The 21,320-nt window shown below is 46.2% G+C and overlaps 1 protein-coding gene, 1 long non-coding RNA gene and 1 pseudogene across 2 annotated transcripts in view; all 3 read left to right on the top strand.

Annotated features, from left to right (window-relative positions):
• The window catches only part of NTM (neurotrimin), a 953,690-nt gene that overhangs the window by 12,513 nt on the left and 919,857 nt on the right, over positions 1-21,320 (top strand). The gene's annotated exons all lie outside the window — the stretch shown is intronic.
• LOC112585340 lies at positions 2,846-2,960 on the top strand (annotated as a pseudogene).
• LOC123333803 lies at positions 6,945-20,315 on the top strand. Its single transcript, XR_006551388.2, has 3 exons — positions 6,945-7,837; positions 9,647-10,689; positions 19,573-20,315. It is a non-coding gene; the product is annotated as an uncharacterized LOC123333803 (long non-coding RNA).

Below are 21,320 nucleotides of genomic sequence, written 5' to 3'. Positions count from 1 at the left end.
GTAATATTGTGCGATCCAATTTCCTTCTAAGAGAAGACTGTGATGGACTCTAGTTATCTTGACATTCTTAGTTCCTATCACCATTATCATGTATAACTTCTAAACCACTAATCATTGTGATCGCTATCTTCTAAGCATGTTCCAGTTTGATGATGATTCACTAAAAGACATTACCAGACAGATTGTTCCTGCTGTAGTTTGATTGGCAAAGTGGGGAGTGGGTTATTGCCTACTACACTTTGGACTTTATACATCAGACCACTTTATTATTACACTCATTTCTTTTCTTGTTCAGATATTCCACTCTATTGCTCATTGAAGTTGCACTCATTCCCCTGTCTAAATTGCTGTTATTCACGACCTCTCCCATCCTTGCTTTTATGTGTTTGAAATTTCATTGCATGTGGGTCCATTATTTAAATCCACTGAGGCTATTTTTGTATTCTGATGAGCTGCCACCATTAGTTTCCTGTCATTTCCAAGTGATATAAACTTTCATGTCCACATCGCCAAGGTGAATGATTAAAAAACAGCAAAATCATAGATTCAAGAGTATAGCGGAGTTCTTACATTTTTATTTCAACTACTCCAGAGTGATTTATTCAGACCCTACTGTGTGCTGGCCATAAACAATACGTCCTAGTTCTCACATTCAGTCAAGAAAAACAATTCAAGACAACGTGGTAAGTGTTGGCATGAAAGCAAGTCTTGCTTGCCATGGCCACATCAAGATTTTTCAGGTCAGAGAACTCTTCTAGAAGGAAGAGATGCTAAAGCTGAGACACAAATGTTGCTAGATTCAACCAAGTAAGAGGAGAGAGAAGTATTACAAGCAAAGGAATCGGCATATGCCAAATCCTAGAAACAGGAGAGCATGGCAGGAATTTAGGAATCTGGTACCAATCTGGCTAGACTGAGTGTGTTTGTGTAGTTTCCTGGGATAAAGTGGGGGTGGAGGCAGCTTGCAGGTAGAAAGACAAGGGGTGCAGTTAGAGAAGTAGTCACAAGTCACACCTTGAGTGGCTTTATGGTTCTTGTTAAAGATTTTATTCTGAGGGAAGAAAGGGTTGTATGCCAGAAAGCAGCATGATTAAGCTTGCAGTGTTAATTGATAAATAACATTATTTAGGTTACTTAAAAATGTTAGAATGTTACTCCAGTTGCAGTGTGGGAATGAATTAAAAGACTAGACGATGTGGCAGCCAAGCAGGCATGAGTTAACCAGTGAGACTGACAGAGACAAGGAGATGTGGGTATTCAAGCATCATGGACTTAGAGCAGGGGTCCCCAACCCCCAAGGCCACTGACAGCTACCTGTCCAAGGTCCATGGCTGGTCAGGAACTGGCTGCACAGCAGGAGGTGAGTGATGGGAGAGACAGCAAAGCTTCATCTGCAGTTCCCCATTGCTCTGCATAGCTTACATTGCTGCCTGAAATATACTGCCCCCCATCTATGGGAAACTTGTCTTCCACAAAACCAGTGTCAGTGCCAAAAATGTGGGGACTCTGCTGACTTAAAGGATAGGACCTGGAGATGGAGAGGAAAAACAATGATGCACGAGAAAGCAAAATGGAAGAGGACTTCTCATATCTGGGTAAATAGGACACAGGCAGGTTTTAGGGAGAGTGTGATGAAAGCAATTTGGGTCTCGATGGTTTTATTAGTGTACACAGAGCTCTCTGATATGAAGTTAGCTGGATGAATCTGGAACTCTGGAAGATACCTGAGCTTGAACAAAGAGGGTCTTTGACACAGACACAATGAATTAGCCAGGAAGGGAGATGATGAGAAATGGGGCAGACAACCAGGATTTAAGGATCAGGAAGGGAAGAGATCTTGGGAAAACAATTGACAAGTAGTGGCCAGAGCATGAGAGAAAAACCAGGAGAGTGTGATGACATTGGGGTTAGAGGATGTGTGTTTGGGGCAGGCAGGAGCCTTAGCCACCACATCAATATTGCTGAGGATCAACTAAGATCAGACTTAGAGGCAAGAATATCTTCTATTCTCTTGGGAAAACAGTCTTTGAGGGTGGAGCCATAGTGTAGGGATCAAGTGGGATGAGAATAAAACATGTGGATGATTATTTAAATTTTTTTTTTTTAAGGGAGATATAGTTGTGACACCCATGGGAGTTGTAGTTGGAGAGAAGTTTGTTGCTTTTGGAAAACAGGGAAGACAGATCTGAATGCTGGTGGGCAGGGCTGGAAAAGGGAGGGTGGAGGGGAGATAGGAGGTGGTTACCCAGGTGAGGGCCCTGGAGGAATGTGGGGCTGGGTGGGCAAATCTTGAGCACAGGAAGAAAAATGGGACTTGCAGAGAAGGAAAAAAAACAGCATTACTATTAAAAGTAAGGGAGGAACCACATATTTGAAAATATCCATGACCTTTGGGTTCAGACAGAAATGACAACCACACAGTGAAAGTGATTTAAGGAAGTTAGAAGTCTCTCTCTCTGGCTACAAAACCACCCCGCTGTGTACCTGGCTGGTGCAGTGTTCCCAGCCTCAGGGACACTCAGGGACCCCATGCTTCCCATGGTTTGGATCCAGTGTACAAGGTCTAAGAGGGCAGCATCCTTGTGCCAGGCCATGGGATGGAAGAGGAGAAAGAATAAGGGGCAGAATGCACACACAGACTGTCTCCCAAGGATGCTCCCTCCCTTGAGGCCGTCACAGAATGTCCTTCCTCACAAGCCCTGGGCCAGGGCTTAGTCACTCGGGCACACTGAGATGCAAGGCAGTGTGGGCAGGGTACCATCCACTCTGGAGGACCATATGCCCAGGCAAACTCAGGGGCCCATGACCATGGAAGAAGGGGAGGGTGAATATTAGGAGCCAATTCGTGTCTTATGAAAGGAGGAAGTTAAACATCCCTTGACAAGGATGGGAGGGGGCCCCATACAAGTGCATGGTTAAAGCCTTACCACTTACTCTGTGGCATCTAACCATGGGTTTGCAACATCTCTGGTCCTTAGGGAAATGCAAATACCATAATTGATACTACTTAATACCTATGAGGATGGTTATTAGTTTTTAAAAATGGTGACAATATAGAGAAACTGAATTGGAAACTTGTGCACTGCTGGTGGGAGAAGGCGATGGCACCCCACTCCAGTACTCTTGCCTGGAAAATCCCATGGATGGAGGAGCCGGGTAGGCTGCAGTCCATGGGGTCGCTAAGAGTCTGGCACGACTGAGCGACTTCACTTTCATTTTTCACTTTCATGCACTGGAGAAGGAAATGGCAACCCACTCCAGTGTTCTTGCCTGGAGAATCCCAGGGATGGGGGAGCCTGGTGGGCTGCTGTCTATGGGGTCGCACAGAGTCGGACACGACTGAAGGGACTTAGCAGCAGCAGCAGCAGCAGCAGCACTTCTGGTGGGAAGGTAAAGTGGTACAGTCACTGTGGAAAATCAAAAAATCTCGGTTCCTCAAAAAATTAAAAATGGAATTACCATATGATCCAGCAGTTTCACTTCTAGGTGTATATACCCCCAAAATTTGAAAGAAGACACTCAAACAGATATTTGCTCACCAATGTTCACAGCAGCATTATTCACATTAACCAAAAGCAGAAGAAACCCAAGTGCCTATCCAGGGAGGAATGGATAAGCAACATGTGGTCTGTACATACGATGAGAAGTCATTCAGCCTTATGGAAATGAGTGAGTAAAATTCTGACACAGGCTACAACATGGGTCCCCAGCCTCTGGGATCTAATGCCTGATGATCTGAGGTGGAGCTGAAGTGGAAATAAAGTGCATAATAAATGTAACGCTCTTGAATCAACCCCATACCAAGCCCCACCCCCAACTGGTCTGTGGAAAAATTGCTTTTCAACAAACACTTTCTCCTTGGTGCTAAAAAGGTTGGGGACCCCTGCACAACATGGAAAAACCTTGAAGACATTATGCCGAGTGAAATGCCAGACACAAAAAGACAAATGTTGTATGATGCAACTTCTATAAGGTACTTGGAACAGGAAATTCATAGGCAAAAAGTAGAATCGAAGTTACCAGGAGTGGGAATGGGGGTTTATTATTTCATGGGTACAGAGATTCTGTTAGGAAGATGAGAGTTCTGGGGACACAGATGGGGGTTATGATTGTACAACATCATGAAGGTTCTTAATGCCATGGAATCATACACTTAAAAGTGGTTGAAATGGTAAATTTTATGTGTATTTTGCCACAATAAAGACAAATGGAAAAACGAGAGCTGATTAGCAGTCCGTGGTACTGTATGGATGCAGGTAAACTTTGAAACTTAGTGACAGGAAGTTGAAGAAGTTTGCACCTGATAGCTTATATTTTCTCTGAGTGTAATTCATGGAAGGTTTATGTGTGCACATCCATGTATATAAGTTTCCTGTGTATGCCTATAACTATATAGGCTGGCTATTTTTTTCCCCAGAAAGCAGAAAAGGACTGATAATAGTTGTGTGAATAATGACAGAGAGAACTGGCTAGAGAATCAGAGGGATTCCACATAGTATTAATCACGCCTTTCCTCATGGCATTCTTTTTCCTCTGGATTTTAAAATTATTGTTATTATTATTGTTTTTACTGAAGCATCATTGACGTACAATATTATATGTTACAGGTGTACAGTATAGTGATTCATAATTTTTAAATGATATGCTCCATTTATGTTACTGTGAAATGTTAGCTTTGATCCTCTTTTCTCCAGATTTGTAAGATACGATATGATCTACTCTCACCGTCTTTTCCATCTCTTTCCCCATCATTGAGGAGATACACTAGACTTTCTCTCAAACACAGTCAAAACTCATCTCCAACTCAGTTCTCACATGAACTCTGTAAGGAATTACGGAGATAGAGTTTTGTGTTTACAGTTTGCAGAGCCCATCCATGTAAAATATATTTCTTGATCTCCACACCAATCAAAAACTTTTCTCATCGCAGTTCCACTGTTAACTCTGCCTTTAGAAACTGAGGGTTTTTTTTTTTTTTTTTTTCCTTAAAGGCTTTATTTCCCTCAACTGTAAATGGGATATTTAAACTTTGTTGAAATGTAGTTTTCATGTTTATGTGGATTATCTTCTGAAATTCGTCTCTCCATTCATACTGAAAAAGTAAAGCCAGGGACCCTAGCAGGTTTCTGAACAGTGCACGTGTTCAGAAGGACCATGTGACTGTTTCTCCCCATGACGGCATGTGCACACCCCTCCCCTCCCCTCCTCCCCCAGTCTCTCACCACTGGCTTCCATTCTGTTTCTGACCTTCCCTTTGTCTCCAGTGCCAGCTCAGGCTGCCATCATTGCTCACAGGACTACTGTTGCCACTGAACGGGTCTCCTATACCAGTCTGCATCCCTCCATCTTGCCCATCACTGATTATCTTGCTACAAAAACAAATTTAGCCATTTGAGTGCTTTACTGAAAATCTCCATTAACTGCCTGCGGCTCTCAAGATAAAGCCCAAGTTCCTTAACTTGGCACAGGCAGCCCTTCCCCCTCTGCCCAGCCTGGGTCCAGGTCTGTCTCCCAGAGACCTTATCGTGCTGCCCTCCAGCCCCACTGACCCAGACACTGACCCTGCACACTGACTTGGAAACTGACCCTGCACACTGACCCTGCACACTGATCTGGGAGCTGACGCCTTTCCACATCGCAGTGACCCTGCAAAGCTCTCGACCCAGGGATGTCCTTCCTGAGAGGTCAACACTGTGCAAGCCTGCACACACTTGTGCCAATGTTGAGAGGGGCAGACAGAAGACAGCCAGGAACAGAGTTTAAAAGGCTGGAAAAGAAGAACAAAGGGTTTTTGAGACCTGCTCAGATTCACCAATTCTACCCACAGAGTATCCCTCTTGCCAGTTTCCTTGTTAGGAGTCGGCCTTGTAGCCCAGGCATCCATTATGTCCGGTCCAATCTTGGTCCCTGAATCAGAACGTCTGGGGCTTTCCGAAAAGGCAGCTACCTGTGTCTGGAGAAGCCCCTCAGATGGGTGAGTCACCCTAAATGTTGAGAACCACTGACATCAGGCAGTCGTGCAGCACAGGTGAGGAACTCTGATAGGAAGGAAGGACTCCCCTGGGGCCTGCTGGGGCCTCAGGGGAAGGGTCTCAGTTTCTCTGGAATATTCCCACCTTAGGAAAGAACCTGCAGACAAGGCAGACTTGATGGCACGAAAGATATAGTGAGTGAGTGAGTGTTAGTCACTCAGTTGTGTCTGACTCTTTGCAACCCATGGACTGTAACCCGTCAGGCTCCTCTGTCCATGGGGATTCTCCAGGCAAGAATACTGGAGTGCGTAACCACTCACTTCTCTAGGAGATCTTCCTGACTGGGGGATTGAACCCAGGTCTCCTGCATTGCAAGAGGATTCTTTACCATCTGAGTCACCAGGCAAGTCAATAGGAATATGTAAACTAATAAGAATTTCCTTTTGGGTTGCCAGCCTTAGTAGATATAAATCCAGGACACCCCACTTATTTCCAGATAAGTGATGCCTAACTTTTAATTATGCATAGCACATACTTATATTAAAACTTATTTGCTGTTGATCTGAAATTCACATTGAAGGGGGCATCTTGGTTTTGTGCCCTGTTCATCTGACACCTGCCTCTTGTCCATACATCTTAGACCTCAGGAAAATGGCCAGATCAGAATTAAGAGTTTAAAAGTTTTCTTGGTTTCTCTTCTTTTTAATGGGGAGGTATGTAGTTTGGCAGTGGGGAGAAAAGAGATGGCTTCTCTTTCTGGCTCATTGGATTATATATAAAATCCACATTTGGGAAAGAAAGAGAAATAGAAAAACAGATGGTGGTTCAAAGTGGCCCACGTGCCAGGAAGTCCCTCTCCTCAGTTGAGCTAACTGAGTACCTACTATGGTCCACCCCCCGAACCCACAATCCCACAACAGAATGAGGGGCCAGCTGCAGGGAGACCTATTTCCGTCCCTCGGGGCCCTGCCTCTGGGCAGCTTTTCTGCAGCCACTGGTTTACCTGCCCCAGGTGGCAAGATGCAGCTTCATAGGGTGGGGCTGTGGTGCAAAGACTGGGGGATGAAAGACAGGCTTCCTAACAGGATGCAGCTGAGGGAGCCGTGTGCTGACAGAACAATTTGCTGGTGCCCAGAATATCAGCCCAGCTCTGCAAAGCGGCAGCCAGGGCGTCAGGAGAAATTTCAGGATTTATCATTTGCCGGGGTGTCAGGCTTTCTGGGAGCCGCACGCTTCCCACGTCACTTTTCCAGACCTGCAGCCTTGACAGGCTGTCCATAGAGGCTTCCAGAGCCTTAGGAGTAACATGCAAAACTAGTCCCTTTTTCTCCCTTCCTGATCCACTGGTGTTTATGTAAATGACTGGAAAAGTAGTTTTAGGCTTATTTCTGGAGCTTAAGGGCTTGGTAAGAAGCCTATTATTGAAAAATCAGAAAACGGAAAAGCAACTTCTTAGACAATGAATTAGCAGCTCGAGGAGTGTGTGTAAGGCCGAGTGCACCGTAACTGGCTGCCTTGCAAATAGGATCTCCCCCGGGACTCAGTCATCAAACACGTGGCAACAGGATGTCTGTTTCAACACAGCGAGTAATCAAAGGAGATTTGCAGTTAATCCAAATAGAACAGAGAAATGTCCAAGGGAAGGCCAGGAAGAGGAGACTAGAAGCAAGGTGAGGGGCAGCCCAGAGCTTTTGGACCTGGAATGCCAAGTGCAACTGAGACAGCCTTGGAGGGCTGGAGGGTTGGGGGCTGATCCACTCAGCCCCTGAAGCACCAGCCACCCAGAGGGGAGACCGAGGCTTGGCTTGTGTTGATGCAAATGAGAACATGAACCCAGCGCCTGGCTCTTCTGCTTCACCAGCAAGGTAAACTTTGGGAGGGATTGAACTAGCCTTCACTGATTTGCTGGACATTTCTGAGTCCCAGACTGGCTTGAGGGGCAGGGGTCGGGCAGGCGGGGACCACTTGCCATTCAGGAGGTGCCCTTTGGGCGGTGGCTCCACACTGTCTTTCAGGAAACTGTTCCCTTCGCAGGGCCATCACGGTGGTTCTGAGTGTGGCAGCACCGCCTGGGCACTTGCCAGAAATGCTAGTTCTGGGGCCCCACCCCAGACTTCTAGACCAGGGGTCCCCAATCTCCAGGATCTAATGCCTGATGATCCGAGGTGGAGCTGATGTAATAATAGAAATGGAGAGCAGAATAAATGTAATGCGCTTTGAATCATCCCCAAACCACTCTCCCCCACCTGGGTCCATGGAAAAATTATCTTACCTTAAACCAGTCCCTGATGCCCAGAGGATTGGGGACCCCTGGTCTAGACCCTCAAAAACGCTGAAGCTAATGAGGCCCAGCTGTGTGCGGCTTAAGAAGCCCTCCAGGTGACTCTGATGCTCACTGTTGTTGGAGTCTGAGAACCAGGGACTACTGTGCTCACGCGGGGGCCGTGGTATGGGCAGGTAAGGCAGGTTTGTCCTTCTTCGGCGGGCTTGTCTTCGAGTGCAGCCCTGGCCAGTTTCAGATCCCGGAGCAATTCTGTGCTCACCATCCCCTGTCCCGGTCCCCTCCTGGGCCTTTGGGGCAAAAAATGAAACATCTATCAAACACGTCCCAGTCCTCGGTGCCAGTCACCAGTGAATGTTTTATGTGTAATATTTTATTTAATCCTTTTCTACAACTTGTGAGCCACGTTTTGCAAGATAGGATTTTATCACTGACAAAAATTTTGGCTCCGAAAGGTCAGATCACGGGGTCTGGATGTTTCCGGAGCCTGTGCTCTTTGTACCGAACCCCCACAGCATCTCTGACACTAGCATCCTCTGCCCGAAGAAGCCCTTGGGTGCCACCCACACAAAGCGCCTGCCAGCCTGGCAGGGCCCCGCTTGGCCTCCCACCCTCCCCCACCCAGCCGGCTCCTTGCCTCATGTTAATTTCCCACCTGAGCACTGAGCACTTTATAAATAGCAAATCTAAAATGAATTTTCTACCAGCGATCATTAGCTCCCTTGACATCCATTAAACATTCTCGCAAGCAGAGTGAAGTGACAAAGGCATTGATTTTTACAGTGTGCTTAATAGGGGAAAGAAAGAAAGGTGTTGACAAGTCCCCCTTTTTTTTTTTGGTCCTGATATCACGAGGAATTTGAAATCAGTCAAATGACTTTTATCTGAAAAAAAGAAGGCTAGGTTTGGGGGTGGGAGGAGAAACGGGTGGAGGGAAGAGGCTTTCTCAGCTTAGCCCATTGCTGCGTCTGTGACAGGTAAGCATGAAGTTAGTTAGCTTGGGCTGGCCACCAAGATGAATATGTCAGATTTAATGCTTCAAAATACAGAGGGTCCTAGCCGGGGAGGGTGTGGGGACTGGTGGTGGGCGGGGGAAGTGAGCAGCAGCAGGGAGAGGGAAAATCACCCATCTTCTGCTGAAACTACTGGAAGAATAAATGTGTTGATGCAATAGTCCGAGTCAGAGAAGGCTGGCATACGAGGCACGGTAGCTGAAAATTCAACTTTGATTTCAATTTTCATATTTGTCAGCAGTAATTAGATTCACGAAATGTTGTGCCACTGTTCTAAAATACTAATAAGTAGAGGCCTTTGTAGTGTGGTTAATGGAGTCTTTTTTTCCTAGTGGTCTAGAAAAAATTTCATTAAGGCACAAAGTCATACTATATTACAGCGCTTCGCCATCATGGACCCTGCTGCCACGGTAACACCATCGGAGACCGGAGCCCTCTGTCTGACCAGAGCGCCTGGCTGGGAAGGGGTCTGGGGCTTCATATGCCTCAGCTGTCCATCATGTTTGACCTGCATGGACCTCCGTGGGTCATGGGGGAAGCCAGCTGGCCAGAGACAAAAAGAGAAGCAAATTCAATAAAGCATCGTCGTCAAAAGGATGAGCCTGTGAGAGCAAGTGGAAGAGAGGACATGAGGAGAGGGTGGGCAGGTAGGCGCCTGGCCCCGGCTGGGAAGTGTGGCTTCTACCTGGAGAGGAGGTCCGCTCTCTGTCCATCTCCAGACTGAACCCCTCTGTGGCTCAACGCTGAAGCCCCATCAGTGCCGAACCCACATACTGCACGTCCCTCTCATCCCATACCTGCTTCTGCTCGGCACAGGCCAGATTCTCTGGGGACAGGGTTTGCTGAAAAGGTTCAAGGTCTGTGATTTTTGAGTGACTTTTCCCTGGGGTGTCCTAACCTCTCTCTGATGTCCCGGGAAACTCCCTGTAGGCAGGATGTGCCGGGGGTAATTGCACCTGCCTGGGTAAGGGTGTAGTTTCCACATTCTCTAGAGAGTCTGACGGAGCTGGGGGAACTGGGCCACCCCTACTCCATTCACTTCATCCCAGCACCACTCCCCTGCCGTCATGTTGGCCCACTCAGGTGGCCGGTATCTCTGGGACTTCTCGACAGACACAGCTACAGAGACAGCAGCCTCTTAGCTGGGCTCTCAGAATCTAGTGAACTCAAGAACTCTGCTGTGATGCTCTCAACCCTCCTCTCCAAAGTCCTAGAGAGAAGCCCAAGCAGTCAGTCCTGAGGCCTCCAAGCAATAGAAGAAAGAAAGAGCAGTGGACATGTGTGGCCTCCTCCACCGGCCCCACATCCCTCTCTGTTGAAACTGTGCTTTGCTCGGCCCAGGAGAGGAGTGACTTGGCGCTACAGCACCTGAGCCATGGGTGGGTGATGATGGAGGACCGTGTAGACGGAGGGAGCCGACCAGGTGAGCAGGAGCCATTCGTGGCGAAGGTAGGGTACATCAGTCTCGTGAATGCCAGGCCTGCAGCTGGTCACCCTGCCTGGATCCCACTCTCCTGGACCTTCCCTCACTCCCTACCTCCCTGTATGCGAGTCTCTGACTGTATCTCCTTCGCCAGAGCTTGCACACCATCTTGGGCCAGGCCCCTGCAATCCCCTCCCCACTGATCGCGCCTTGGCTGCCGCCCGCTTCTCCCCAGCAGCATGCGCCAGATCTTATCCCTGAGCGGCACTTCAGGATGAAAGGAGGAGGGGATATTACATCCCCCAGTGATACCCGTGGCAATTGGGAGAGGCTTTTGTTGTGTCATTTCCTACCTCCTTCAGCCTATTAAGCAAACAAAAGTGCTTGTGGAATGAGAAATGTAAATGGCCCACGCAAGCCGATTAATCCTAGATGTACAATTCCATTAATAAGGCCGCTTTTTAATAGGCGGCTCTGGCAGCGGCGGCGGGCAGGCCAGGAATTGATGTATTCTTTGTAATTGTATTGCAACTAATAGGATGTGAGGAAAACGGTACCAGAGAAGCAGGTCTTTCAATACTGCTTTCTAATCAGTCGAAATAATGACTTGCAAGGGAAAGCCTTGAAAAGTAACGACACACAAAATATATAACATCATCCAGGGATGACCCATTCTTCCAAATCCTAGCTTGGGCTTCTTCCTTTCATTCCTTCTCCTGACCTCTCCCTGTCTGCCTCCCTCTTCCACCACAGGTGATCACCTAAACCCAGGCACTGGGCATGTCGAGCTGGGAGACCCACACATCCCCAGGCTCGAGCATTCGGAGATGCAGAGGTGCAGGGCCAGTTGGCTGAGATTGCTTTTGCCAGCAATCTGGAAGTCATGGTGGGGAGTGGGAGAGAGGCAGGGTGATGGGGAGGGGAGGGGACTCTATGAGGGACCCATGCTGGAGCTCACACACTTACCTGAGTGACTTTGGCTCAGTCTCTGCACCTCCCTGGGTCCCCTGCCCGCTCCAAAATGCAAGGAATCTGAGTGAGTTTTCAAAGAATGGGCTGGGGGAAGCTGGCACCCTCGTATTCCAGGGATAAGAAGAGCCAGTGGCTGTGCCCAGGACCTGAACGCCCATTGCCCAAGGCTCTGCCGGGCTCAGGTGTTTGCAATGGATGTGGCCCCTCCAGAGGTCCTCTCTCTGCATCCTAGTCACAGATAAACTAGTTCATCACTCCCTCCTTCATGCCCCGATTCAACAAATACTGGCAGGGCGCCACGATGCACCAGGCTCTGCTGTAGGTTCTGATCAGGCAGCAGTGAGCAAAACAGACTCAACCCCACACCTACCCTCATGGCATGTGTGGAGTCCGTAAAGCTTGTGCTGAGCCCTCACTGCGGGTCTTATCAGGACTGCGCCTGCTCGCTGGACGAGACCATTCCAGGACAGGAACTGGAGCGCCGGGCCTCTGCTGTGGGCACAGTGGAGGAGCCAGGGCCCCCTGCCAGCCCCTCCTGGTCACTGGGTCTCTCTCCTGCCCATTTGTATGCGGGCTCTGACCCTCCCTTGGTCGCAGGCTGGAGAGTAAATATAAAAAGAAAAGGCAAAGCACATTTCAGTTGAAATCCCCAAGGAAACTGATGTGATTGCCGTACAGAAATGCTTCCAATAAGGGCAGAAAGGAATATTGCTTTTATAGCTTTGGGGACATAAAACATTTAGGAAATGTGATTGACTGGCAGGGCCTAATTTATCATTTATCTCGTTCCCTCTGCTCACTGTCTGCCTTCTCCCCACTTCACCCGGGCAGACAGAAACAGGCAAACTTTTTTCCCCTTTTTGCTTTCCTTTCTTCTCCTTCTCTCTCGGAGACTTGGATTTATCATCATTCTGTTAAGCGGGAGAACTCCTGTGGCTATTTATAATTAATGCTCAGAAACCTGCCAATCCATTTAATGACACTGGCAGGTCAAGGCCCCCTTATAGCTCTCCATTAATCATCATTAGAACAGCTCTGAGTTTTTACATTCTTTTAAAATGTTAATTCACCTCTGTAATGCTCCTTTTAGTTAAAACTGTAAAGAGGCAAGTGGCTGGTGGCTCTGTGCTGCCCGCCGGGGGAAAGGCATGGTAGAGTTGATAAAGCCCGCCTGGCTTCTTCTATTCTTTGTCCTCTACCCCCTATCCTCGGCACCAGATGTCAACCCCATTTGTTCTTTGTGTGCCTACATTTATCTGTAGCAAAAGTGCCTAGTGACTTAAAGTTCTGGGCCAATCAACACACTCTGATGTCTTTGGACTCTGGGGGCAACAGCTCTCAGGGCAACAGCCTCTGAGGAGCTGCTAAGCCAGGGTCCTGACATGGTTTGGTGGTTCTTAAAGATAACAGGGCATCAAGGACTCCAGAGGTAAGTGGGGCTGAGAACTGCCCACATGGATTTTCCAACACTCGCAAACAGGCAGCACATGAGCTGTTAAAAGGGGTCAGGGCACATGAATTCTCTACTTGCCACTCGTCTCCCTTTGGCCACTAATGGGCTCTGAGATTGTGGGCAAAACATTTCATCTTCTTCCTCATGTACAAAATGGGGCCCACGTCTGTCCTGACTAACAGATAAGGTTAAATCTGTAAGGAAGAATTAGAGTTGAAATTATACTCAGCTTTGAAAACTGCTATATTGATGCACAGCATCAGGTTTCACCCTTCCCCACTTCTCCTGCCCTCTTAGCCTGCATCATTAATACCCAAGTGTCTGTGCTCTCAAACTTCTGTTGTTGTTGTTCAGGCACTAATTCGTGTCTGACTATTTGTGAACTCACAGACTGCAGCACGCCAGGCTCCTCTGTCCTTCACGGATTTTACTCAGACTCATGTCCACTGAGTCAGTGATGCTATCCAACCAGCTCATCCTCTGCTGCCCCCTTCTCCTTTTGCCTTCAATCTTTCTCAGCATCAGGGTCTTTTCCAATGAATTGGCGCTTCACATCAGGTGGCCAAAGGTTTAGAACTTCGGCTTCAGCATCAGTCCTTCCAATGAGTATTCAGGGCTGATTTCCTTGAAGATTGACTGGTTTAATCTCCTTGCAGTCCTCCATAGCTGTTGCTTTATATCATCTTTCTCAAGTCAGAAAAGTATATTTTGAATCAGTAATATCTACATAGCAAAAAGAATGTTAAATCTGGGAGGGGGACCTCTATTGGATTGGCCAAAAATTTTGTTTAGGTTTCTCCTTAAAAATGCTACAGAAAAAACAGAACAAACTTTTTGGCCAACCCAATAGACCTGAATATCTACTCTGTTACTTATTAACTGTGCAGCTCTGAGCACTTGCCTCATCTTTGTGAGTCTCTTGTTTCTTACTGTTGGGCTTGATGTTTATAAGGCCCTTTGACCTAGTAAAGCCTATGATTTTCCTGCCTGTCCCAAAGGGCCAGGGCAGTGACTCAACCTAGCAGTGACAAAAGGGTCCCTTTGACCATCTGAGCTCTTAGATGTTCCTTGTCTTGTCAAGCAACATGGCCTAGAATTTAGAACTCTAACAAAAGCAAGCAGAAATTGATATGGAGAGTAGACAATGCATTCTTAGAAGAGAAATGTACATTTAATTCACCTTTGACTCTGATTTCTCTTGATTCCATGCACCTTTGTGCAAGGCATTTGGAACTATGAACTAGATCTTATTTTCAGTGTTGGTCATTCAGTCGCATCCGACTCTTGGCGACTCCATGGACCATAGCCTGCCAGGCTCCTCTGTCCATGGGATTTCCCAGGCAAGAATACGGGAGTAGGTAACCATTCCATTCTTCAGGGTATCTTCCTGACCCAAGGATCAAACCCGGGTCTTCTGAACTGAAGCTCAAAGAGGTAGGGTTCAAGGTTCATGTAGTTCGTACTGTCCAGGGTCACAGGTCAATCTCAGACCTCTTGCATTTAAGTCCAGGTTCTCTCTGTTTTTTTTTTTTTTTTTTTTTTGGTATGACTTCATCTTGTTCCCACCCCAACTCGACGATCTTGATGAATGATAATGAGGTGATACACCTTGGATGAAATAGACATCATCCGGCAGCTGCTCCTGTTGTGACTGAATTCTAACTAGCAACCTTTAATTTGGGCTAAAAAATTCCATTCCTGGGTTACTTCCCCAGTGTGTTTACATTCATACGGGCGTTACTGTGTGGAAGTGAGATTCCTGGTGTCTTTGACAGAGAAGACCACCATGTTCAGTCTTCCTCCCTGCGTGGTCCCAGGGCCCCTCCTCACGGCCACTGCCATGCCTCTGCACCCCTCCTCCGTAAGCATCACTGACACTCCAAGCAGACACTGGCCCCCAAGCTGGGCTTTGGCCATCTGTTCTGCCCATCACTTGAGAATGCAATAAGACCGGCTTCACAGTCGTGCCAACACAAAGGGCAGAGAGGGCTGCACAGCAAAAAGCTGTGTCACTTTCCTTCCTCCAAAGGTTGCATCAGGAATATTTGGGCCCAAAAGAACTCTAGCAGCCAGTAGAGCGCTGTGTCGTGTGCCTCCTTCTCAAGTCACTCCTTGGCTTTGTTAATGGGCTTGTGTCAGTTCCGACTTGGTACAAGTTAATCATAGTAAGGAGTTATGATAACTCAGCGCTGTCCACATTTGAAAAAGCTTTCACACATCTGCTGTCTCTTTAAACTGTCATGGTTGCAGTTGGATGTTAGAACTAAAGGCCTTAGAACATATTTACCCTAACTCTCTCAGCTGATTATTATTGACGTATTTAGCTTAAGTAATGCATCCTTGTTAAATATAATTTGGACACCATACAAAAGTAGCTTTAAGAAGATTTAAAGTCACTCATGCACAATTACATTTAATGTATTTTCTTCCATTTTCCCCCCTTATTCTCTGCCATAGTTTTTATTATGTAGTTGTAATCATATCATTTATATCTCATTTTTTCTTTTAAGAACAAATCAGAAGCAATTTTCCATGTCGTTACATAGTATTAGCGAACATAATTTTAATTGGTTTCATTGCGTTCCATCAAGGAGATGTACAGTACCATTACCCTCTGTGTGGACATTTATGTTGTTCTAATTGGGGGCTGTTATAAATAATATTTCAGTGAAGATCTCCATGCATCCAGCCTTAACCCAATTTTAGGTTTCTTTCCTTAGAGCAGGTCACTAGAGATCCTGTTGCCACCAGTTCGCTTACTTCTCCCAGGGAAGTGAGGCAGGGAGAAATGAAATGACTCCAGATCCCATGGACCATCAGAAGAGCATCACTCAGGCCCAAGGTCAGGTCTTTGGCCTTCTGGTTTCTCATTTCTTTCAATCCATGGTGGTCTTTAGAATTGCTAAATAAAAGGACTTGAAAATGTATTGGGTGCCCACATAAAAATAATTTTACTTTTAGTATCCAGTGGTTGAGGAAAAAAAAAAAAAAAAACACAATAAGAGCTACCATGAATTCTGTGATCAATGTGTATGAAATCAAATGGAGCAGCATCCCTATATACTTAGAAATAACACAAGCCATATATGCTGAGAAATATCTATCCCATCTGCTGACAGTGCTTGATGGCGTGGATTCTGAACCTATTTTAAAACTCTTGTCCCCTCTTCACACTGCAGCCCAAGCTAGGTCCCCTGTCCTTTAGAAAGAATGCATTCACCCCAAGTCTTCTGCCAGGATATTAATTCCAAGGTGAATGAATCCAAGATATTCATCCCATGTCACAGAATCCATGCGAGCCAGGATTCCTTCCCTCTGGACCTTCCTGTCCTCTTTACTTCAAGGGTAGCCGAGTGGTAGAAGAGAGACAGAGAGGTTATTATGAATATTGAGAGTTGGAACAGACCTGCCATAAGTTTATGTAAAGACTTCAAGGCTTTACAGCCTGAAAGAATAGTCTCCAATAATCACAACAGCACACTAGACACCAGGTATGCATTATTTTATACAAGTTTACAATGTTTCTGTGAAGAGGGTGCTCCATGTATCATGATTGTTACAGGTGGGAAAGCTGTAGAGGACAGCAGTAGTTCAGGGTATCCAGAAACTTGAGATCCAGTGGGGATTTAAGCCTTGGAAACATAGCCTCTTACCTGTGCACACACAGCCTCCTTCACCCCTGACCCCAATGTGGAGAAGTATGATGAGGCAGGTCGTGGTCCTTATGTGGTCAACTCTTGTTCTCATCCTTACCACCCACTCAGAAGCCAGTGAGGGGCTTAAGGGAGAGTGTGACTGTTGGGACTGGCCCTCCTCTTCACCCACCAGCTTCCCAGAATCAAGGAGACAACACTTCCTCCTGTGGATGGGGAAGGGTGGGTGTCCAGGCAGCAGCCTTCTTTGACCTAGGCTCTGTGTACTCCATGACTAGGAACATCATGATAGGTGATCATGATTATGGCACTTGACTGGACCACACAAAATTGCCAGCATTTCATCATTCTGATGTTCACTAGCATCATTTTCATAAGGCTGGTCTTAGTGTATGTCTGGGCCTGATGGCCTTAGCACAGCTCAGTGCTGGTTGGTAGAATACTGCAGTGAGTGGGAGAGGGCGGGCATATGGCACTGTGCCCGCCACCTCCCCGTAGCTGGCACAGAGGAGTTGCAAAGGGACCTTGCACACCTAGAGTGCTGTAGGGCCTGTGCCACCTGTCCCTTCTCTCCAGTCTCTCTTCATGTCCCCTTGCATGAACCAGCTCTTCTGAGAGGTTGCCATTTGGGTTCTGCTCTTACCAGCTTTCATGAGAATGTGTACTAGAGTTCTGATCTCCTTTTGGCTGAAGACTGTGCTCCTTTTCCGAGCTTAAGGCACCAGGGGAGAGCCACCCAGAAACATGATCTTTATCCCTGGATGGCATCTTGATCTAGTTTCCTCTAGCATCGAGCCAAGCCCAGGGTTTAGAAATATAGGGGCCTTGGTTTGAATCTTGATTCTACCACCTGTTATGTGACCTTGGGCAGTTTTTTTCTTCTCTCGCAGTTTGGGTTTTATCAACTACAATCAATACTGATGATTAAGTTCTGGAATTTATGTAGAATTTTTCCACGCATCATGGCCGTGGGACACATTTTGCTCCCATTTCTTTCTGAATCTGGTGACCTGGGAGGATGCCAGGGAAGGCAGCCTGACTTTATCTTTTCATAGAGAAACTCCATGTGCTGAACCAAAAGTTGGCCCCAAGGTTCCAACAAGGGCAGGTATGCGTGTGTGGGCAGTGGACCACAGCATTTAAAATAAGTCACATTGTAGAAAATCTAGGATGTGTGTTCCTTATTATTTATTCTCTCTCCCTTGAGCTTGGAGTAAAACCAGCTTTCTGCTTCCTCTGCCTGGGCCTCACTTTTAAGTTTCTGGACCCCCTTTAATAAACTGCACCCCCTTAAAAAACATCCCCCTTTCCCACATGGAGATAGAGAAACATAAAAAGAGTGAGTCAGATGGAGTGCAGAGACAGAGAGAGACAGAAAAAGACAGTGCAAGTGGCATGGAGAGAGAAAACAGGTAGATGTTAAAGCACTATGTCCCCAAAGCCAACGATATTTATGATCAGAAAAGCCTGTAATTAAGAAAAATGAATTCCTCTAGGTCTTATAAAGCATCCCCAGTAAACTCCCAGGGCACTTAGGTTTACCTACCTGTTCCCAAAGAAGGTCTAATTCCATAAAGATCTGTAGCATTTGAGAAAGTGTGTTTGCCACACTCTCTTGCTCAGGAAAGTATATTAGGATGCCTCTTTCAACTGTTTCTTTCTGTGAAAACATGGGTTTTAAAGCAACAAGTGTTCAAAACTCTGAGGTTCTCTGTGCTGGCTGTTAAGTTATTTGACCTCATTAGGTCAGCCATAATCCTTTAGTCTAAGTTATAAAGATGTTATTATAAAGATGAAGTGATATGTGACCATGCTTGATATGTAGCAGGCACTCAGCAAATGGAGACACTGTATTTAAATTTCTGATATTTAGACGTGTCCATAGTGGCTACTTCTTTCTCTGCCTTCCATCACGGGCCCTTCATGCTCTTCAGTGTCCCCCTTCTTTCTGAGGACATTGGGTATTTGGACAAGATGTGCTAATTGGGGCAATTAGAAATGGTAAACTGAAAGAATTTCCTTCAGATATATTTTATCAAGAAAATATCCTTAACCCATAATTATCTCATCAATGTGGGAGTCAGGCCATTGGATTTTTACATTTTTTATTTAAACTTGGTCCCATTTTCTTCACTTCCTTCAGTGATATGCATTGTTGGCATGACATGTATTAGTTTTAATTGCCATTTAAAATTTCTTCAAAAAATGATACTTTCAATCACACATTGATTTAGCGTTGGGATGAAAATCATGTATTCAGAAATGCATACAGACAGAGCAGCAGGGTGTAAATTTGATAATAGGCAAGTCCTATCCATCTTTGGAAGAATGACCACAACAATTAAAGGCTTTATAGGATCTAATACAGAAAGGATGCCCACAGCTGATAATTTTGTTGTTGAAATATATAAAAACTTAAAGGCCAAGGGAATTGCTAAGTCCTTTGCAATAGAATAAAACTTCGCATCTGTAGAGGCTGATATGACCAGCTGAAAGTGTTTGACTTTTCTTATCTTATTAGTACTTAAGTTAATTGTGTGTCCCAGAAGGGATTGCATCTACCATCTGACGCATCCAAAATGGAATTCATTATCCTACCATCTTGCAGGCCACAGAGGCTATTCTTTCTACAGTTTCTCTGACTCACTCACTGGCACCCTTTTTAACATATTCCTTAAACAGAACCACTAAGAATTATCCTTGTTCCTCCTTTTTCTTCACCTCTAACATTAAATCCGTCTATCTGTCTTGTTGGTTCTTCCTGCAAAATAAATCTCCCATCCATTTTTGCTCCCTTCACTCTAGTGCCTTCACCCGAGAGATCATGACATCCTGCCTGTTCTGTTGACATCCTGCCTGGACTGATGAAGTAGTCAGTTCTGCTGCCGCCACACCATCCATCCATCCTTTACATCATGAGTCGGACAGTCCACTCTCCAAACAGCAGCCTAAATAATGCTTTCCAGAAGAGATGAGACTTTGTCACTCCCCCTTGATGCTAAGAAGAAAGTCCACACTCCTCCCTGCAGGCTCTGATGTCGAGGACCCTAGAGGACCCTCCGCCACCTCTTAGAGGCTCTTCTGTATCATCTTCCTCAGAGACTTTGCTCCAGAATCTCGATCTGTCCTCTGCCCTCTGTCTCTCAGACTTGTCTGACATCAGGGACTGTTCTTCCAGGCTTTCTGCCTGGAGCTTTCCCCCTCCAGACTTGCCCAGGGAGGGCTGATTTCAGAAATTCCATCTCAGAGAGGCCGTTTGCATCCAGCCTCTGTCCATGTGATCCAGCCTTTCCTGGTACACATTCTCCACCCATCACACAGGCCCCTACCACTCCTGAGGCTAGCTCGTTAATTTGTTTACTTGTGTGTCACTTATTTCCTCCCACTAAGATGTTAGTTCAAGACAGAAAGGGTTACATATTGTAGATTCACTTCTTTGTATAGCAGAAACTAACATGCACACACACAGAGTCAGTCCTCATCAGATTTTCTCTAAACTGCTCACTTTGCAAACTGAATGATAATTTAATATTAAAGAATATTTTAAAGAGAAAAAAATAAGGGAATTGTCTCCTTCCTTATTTGATCATGAAGACTTAAGGTAGCATTTAGTAAGTAGCAGATGATCACTCAATAATGTTAGAATTTGGGAAGGAACAGATAGTCCACCTTTTTTTTTTTTTTTTTTAAACAAACTGAGCAGTTTGTTAAACCCCACTTACTATGTGTGCTTACTGTAGAGTGGCCATGCAGAAATCCTTATCTCTCTGGGATATTTGGAGAGTTAAAATAAAATAACTTATGCAAACAAATATTTTGCCAATTGGGAAAACTTATCATGTCACTCTGAGAATCAGATGAGGGCTCCTGCCCAGCCACAGGGTGCTGGCTAGAGGTGTGAATTCTACTCTGCACGTAACACCTCCAAAAACCTCACCTCTCCCCTCGGCAAACTTCAATGGTTACCTTGATTCCCGCTGAGTCAGTCTGCAGGTTGATTACAGCAGTTTGGAAAGTTAAGATGCCTACTCTTTACAGTTAATGGCTAGGACACCATTTTATGTTTGAAGTATGAAGGCCCCCATCTGTTGCAAATTCCAGGCACTGGTTCACTCCTAGGAGGCCCCCTCCATTTTCTGTTTCTATCAATGGCCTGACGGTTTCCAGAGGATAGTTATAAGACTGGGCTTAAGAAAACAAAAAGCAAGGCCCTCAGGAGAAGTCCTTAGTGACTCAGTGTCTGTCTTGGGATTCAATGTGTTTTCATCCCAAGGAGAGATTATGTAGCCAGAAAAGAATGTCACAAAGGGAACCTCACATCCTCGCTGTCAGCCTGTCCTGACACGAGGGCTGCATTCGCTGCCCTGGAGGCAGCACCAGTTGTGAAATAGCTTATTGCAGCTCCCAGTCTGCACACCCAGAGAACCCAGTGACTGAGTTCAGAAAGGCAGGTTGCAAAAGTTACGAGGGAAACATACACTGGGCCCAGTGGAGGCTCTGAGAGCACCCAGGGAGGAGCCCTGGGGAGAAGAAAGGTCCAACAGGTGGAAGCT

This window comes from Bubalus bubalis, chromosome 5 (assembly GCF_019923935.1).
Source record: "Bubalus bubalis isolate 160015118507 breed Murrah chromosome 5, NDDB_SH_1, whole genome shotgun sequence".
Classification (NCBI taxonomy): Eukaryota; Metazoa; Chordata; class Mammalia; order Artiodactyla; family Bovidae; genus Bubalus; species Bubalus bubalis.
The sequence above is the reverse complement of the archived record's forward strand: the minus strand, read 5'-3'. Positions and strand labels throughout refer to the sequence as shown.